The following is a 6,000-nucleotide window of genomic DNA, read 5'->3' as shown; positions in this document are numbered from 1 at the left end:
ATTACGACATTTTGCCAGAGCTTTCAAGAAGATTGGGCTCACTTAGTGCAAACAATGGTGGAAGTGTAGGTGATGATCGTAGCTATTACTCGACAAGCTTAACTTTATATCATCAGGGTCATTTTCTATGCAAGTATCAAATTTTGTGAAGGAAACTCATATTGCAAAATAATCTTAAGTCATTTTCATTGTGATGCTGAGACTCTCGTATTTATATAATTAATGGCGTCACTTAAAAAAAAAATATACAAGAAACAATGAAGACTTAACATAATCATTCTGGTAACAATGTGAGAATCCCAGCATGGTTAGTACAGCTAAACCTAGCGTGTCCAATCTGGTAACAATGAGATCCCCCCCACTCCAGTGCAGAGATTACAATAACACTGACGGTTTCCAACACATCTCTTCCGGGAACAATGAGGCCTCTGGTACTCACAACATACACTCCACTAACGACGGTATTTCCAGGTGTTGTAATTTTAAGCAACACGCAACAGCTTCGTCACGACTTGAACACAACAGTCCAGTTCATCTTTGTTTCGTAGTCACAAGTTATCGTTGGCGCTACAGGTGCTGAGGTCTGGATATAGTAGATGACGGGTTGGTGCCTGTTATACTCGTACACGGTGTTTACAAATTCCCTTAATGTTTACAAAGTACCTTACCGATTACAAAGTTCCTTACCGTTTACAAAGTCTCTTGCCGTTTACAAAGTCCTTTAATGTTTACAAAGTCCTTTAATGTTTACAAAGTCCCTTACTGTTTACAAAGTTCCTTACAGTATAAAAAGTTCCTTACCGTTTACATAGTTCCTTACCGTTTACAAAGTCTCTTGCCATTTACAAAGTCCTTTAATGTTTACAAAGTCCTTTAATGTTTACAAAGTCCTTTAATGTTTACAAAGTCCTTTAATGTTTACACAGTCCCTTAATATTTACAAAGTCCCCTGTCGTTTACAAACTTCCTTACCATTTACTAAGTCCATTAATATTAATAAGGTCCTTTAACGTTTAAAGTATATCTACGTTTACAAAGTCCCTCAATGATTACAAAGTCCCTTACTAATTACAAAGTCCCTTACTCTTTACTAAGTCCCTTATCGCTCACAAAGTACTTTATCTTTCACAGTCCCTTATCCTTTACAACGTCCAATAATATTTATAAAGTCCCTCAATGTTTACAAAGCCCCTCAATGTTTACAAAGTCCCTTCACGTTAACAGAGTTCTTGAAAGTTTACAAAGTCCGTTTGATATTTACGTTTAAGTGTCCCTTACCGTTTACATAGTCCATTCTTATATTTGAAGTCCCTTGGCATTTACGTTACAGTGTGCCTTGAGGATGTTAGCAACGTCCAACACATCCGGTATGCACACCATCACCTTCTACACTTAACACTATTCTCGACCATGACCAACTGTGAATTTTAAACCTGCAGTCAGAATACTAAAGAAAACATTACCATTCCGCCTGCAAGTCTTAAGCCACAGCTAACATGGCTATAAGGATACATCAGATGCAGGAAATAATGGTCTACATATTGGGTGTTTGGATATATAACTTTTCACAAGGGACACACACACGTGCCCAGTTACACACACGTGCCCAGTTACACACACACACACACTTAGAAGTTATAGTACACACTCGGACAGTTGGTAAAAAGGATTTAATAATATAATTTCAGTATAACAAACTTAAAATCTATATTTTCTACCACAGACAAAACAAACTCACTTTACTTACTAACGAGAGCAAGTTAGGAGGACAAATTATAAGATTAACTGATCAAAATAATTAACTTTGCCTCACTACTTTGTTTTAATATACTAAAATACCCTAACCCATCCTTAACTTGGTCTAAACAACATTACACTCGAAAGTAAAGTTAGGTTCTGTGGGAGTCGTAGACCAGATAACTCTACCAACTACCACCGGATCCCAAACCCAGCCAGATAATAAAGTCAAAGTAACCTAGAGTTGGGTCAAGTTTCAATATCTTTACACATAAACCGGTTATTTTAGCCAGAGGTTGGTGGTGGAGCAGCGACTTGAGACTGTCATACTGGACCTCCCGTTGCATCACCCTTACCCACCCTCTAACCAGCCTCGTGAAAACAATCTGTTGTTTCGTCCTGGAGGGGGAAGACAACATTCTACCCTCGTGACGTCCAGATAGTTTTCGTTCTTTGCATTACCTCCATAAATTCATGAAGCGTAAATGCCAGGCTATTTATGAGTTCCAGAAATGTACACTTTTAAAACCAAAAAAAGTCTTGAGAGTCTGAACAGTTGTCTTAATATTTACAAATCAAGATACACTCCACAAACGTGGTTCCTTAGCCTCGATTAATACTTTAATATGCGCTTCATCCACTTTACATAAGAATTAACCAACTCATATTATTCACCACTAAAGTTTAACCATTAATAAACTAGGCTTTTGTTGTATCGCATATCTATGAGGGTGAGCGTAATTACCTCCATGTATTCCAACGGGTAAACTCTCCACATTATAAAACGTATCTGGTAAACCTTCGCCCACTCCGTAAACAACACCTCAAGTGACACAGATCCGCGTATCACCTCAGAAATGTGAAACGGTTATTGGGAGAGGCGATATAAAGTCGTTGATCTATACGCACACGATATCCTAGTCCACGACCTGTCTACTTCAACACAACTACGATGATAAACAAACACAACCTACCTTAAAGCGAGGTCTCATCCCTCCAACACGTCGACAATGGCAGGCGTTATCACAAATCACCAAACACACAACGGCACTTCCTTTCTTGAACGTGACTCTGCTCTATGTAGGTAACAAACGACTGAGGTAAAACGCCACAAGTTCCCACAATACCCACCATACATCATCGTACAGTCACCTCAGGGAATATTATAAGAAAATTTAATTCCCTTTCATTTTCTTTAGGTCCCCACACTGGTGCCATCTATTGGTTGTCCAATAGCTGGTCTTTGAAGTACTTGAGAAAATGGTTATTTTTTTTTTTACGGTAACTCGAATATTTCACACTGATTTTTACTTTCTTTACCATTGGTAATAATTTATTTACTTGCTTTGTATATTCATCATTTTACCGAGTATCAGCTTATTAGCCGTTCGGGCAGTTTGTGTGTTCTTTGTTAGTTTTGTTATGACTTTTATTGTAGTGTTAGTACAGGACAGGAGGACACTGTAGTACAGTATTGTACCTGGTGGAAACTTTTGAAGTGTGGTAGCGTCACACTGGATAACATACAGTACCACTGAGCCACCAACACTTCGAATTATTTACTGATTATAGTTACAGTACAAATCGTTTTACTATTGTTATCATTGTTTATGGCTCAATCCTCACACAATAATGACAAATACAAAAGTGTGCATAATAAGTGTTTATATAACTGCACAAAAACAAATGAAACAACAGGGGCATTAACAGTAACAAGAAGCTTAATTACTAGGGTAACCACTTGCCAGAGGAGGCAGCCTTTGGCTTGCCTTACTGTACAGTACATCATCAAAAAGTTGCACACACACCAAGGTGGAGAAAAGATGATGGTGAACAAAAAGACACATCACATAAAACTGACAAAACAAATATGGACACTGAAGGGGGACGGAAACTGGCAACCACATTTGACCTACTGTATGTGGCAGCAGCTCTCCCCTGTCCTGCCCTTGACACATACCCATGTCAAGATTGGTTGTCAAACTCCCAACACACACACAATGTTAAGAAAAGCAAGGCTGAAATTAGCACAATTATAATATACAAAACTTGCACGGCAGAAAGATGAACAAACATAAAGCACATTATAGTTACATGCACTAACTAGCAGCACAAAGGCAAACAAACATAAAGCACATTATAGTTACATGCACTAACTAGCAGCACAAAGACAAACAAATATAAAGCACATTATAGTTACATGCACTAACTAGCAGCACAAAGACAAACAAACATAAAGCACATTATAGTTACATGCACTAACTAGCAGCACAAAGGCAAACAATTATAAAGCACATTATAGTTACATGCACTAACTAGCAGCACAAAGGCAAACAAACATAAAGCACATTATAGTTACATGCACTAACTAGCAGCACAAAGACAAACAAACATAAAGCACATTATAGTTACATGCACTAACTAGCAGCACAAAGACAAACAAATATAAAGCACATTATAGTTACATGCACTAACTAGCAGCACAAAGACAAACAAACATAAAGCACATTATAGTTACATGCACTAACTAGCAGCACAAAGGCAAACAATTATAAAGCACATTATAGTTACATGCACTAACTAGCAGCACAAAGGCAAACAAACATAAAGCACATTATAGTTACATGCACTAACTAGCAGCACAAAGGCAAACAAATATAAAGCACATTATAGTTACATGCACTAACTAGCAGCACAAAGGCAAACAAATATAAAGCACATTATAGTTACATGCACTAACTAGCAGCACAAAGACAAACAATTATAAAGCACATTATAGTTACATGCACTAACTAGCAGCACAAAGACAAACAAATATAAAGCACATTATAGTTACATGCACTAACTAGCAGCACAAAGGCAAACAATTATAAAGCACATTATAGTTACATGCACTAACTAGCAGCACAAAGGCAAACAAACATAAAGCACATTATAGTTACATGCACTAACTAGCAGCACAAAGGCAAACAAATATAAAGCACATTATAGTTACATGCACTAACTAGCAGCACAAAGACAAACAAATATAAAGCACATTATAGTTACATGCACTAACTAGCAGCACAAAGACAAACACATATAAAGCACATTATAGTTACATGCACTAACTAGCAGCACAAAGACAAACAAACATAAAGCACATTATAGTTACATGCACTAACTAGCAGCACAAAGGCAAACAAACATAAAGCACATTATAGTTACATGCACTAACTAGCAGCACAAAGGCAAACAAATATAAAGCACATTATAGTTACATGCACTAACTAGCAGCACAAAGGCAAACAAACATAAAGCACATTATAGTTACATGCACTAACTAGCAGCACAAAAAGACAAACAAACATAAAGCACATTAAGTTATGCACTAACTAGCAGCAAAGACAAACAAATATAAAGCACATTATAGTTACATGCACTAACTAGCAGCACAAAGACAAACAAACATAAAGCACATTATAGTTACATGCACTAACTAGCAGCACAAAGGCAAACAATTATAAAGCACATTATAGTTACATGCACTAACTAGCAGCACAAAGGCAAACAAACATAAAGCACATTATAGTTACATGCACTAACTAGCAGCACAAAGGCAAACAAATATAAAGCACATTATAGTTACATGCACTAACTAGCAGCACAAAGGCAAACAAATATAAAGCACATTATAGTTACATGCACTAACTAGCAGCACAAAGACAAACAATTATAAAGCACATTATAGTTACATGCACTAACTAGCAGCACAAAGACAAACAAATATAAAGCACATTATAGTTACATGCACTAACTAGCAGCACAAAGGCAAACAATTATAAAGCACATTATAGTTACATGCACTAACTAGCAGCACAAAGGCAAACAAACATAAGCACATTATAGTTACATGCACTAACTAGCAGCACAAAGGCAAAACAATTATAAAGGCCATTATAGTTATACGCACTAACTAGCAGTTATCAAAGACAAAACAAATATAAAGCACATTATGTTACATGCACTAAACTAGCAGCACAATAAAGGCAACAATTATAAAGACATTATAGTTACATGCACTAACTAGCAGCATAAAAGACAAACAAATATAAAGCACATTATAGTTACATGCACTAACTAGCAGCACAAAGGCAAACAATTATAAAGCACATTATAGTTACATGCACTAACTAGCAGCACAAAGGCAAACAAACATAAAGCACATTATAGTTACATGCACTAACTAGCAGCACAAAGGCAAACAAACATTGCACGTATAGT

Source organism: Homarus americanus, unplaced genomic scaffold, assembly GCF_018991925.1.
Source record: "Homarus americanus isolate GMGI-L3 unplaced genomic scaffold, GMGI_Hamer_2.0 scaffold24260, whole genome shotgun sequence".
Taxonomy (NCBI): domain Eukaryota; kingdom Metazoa; phylum Arthropoda; class Malacostraca; order Decapoda; family Nephropidae; genus Homarus; species Homarus americanus.
Note: the sequence above shows the minus strand (reverse complement) of the source record.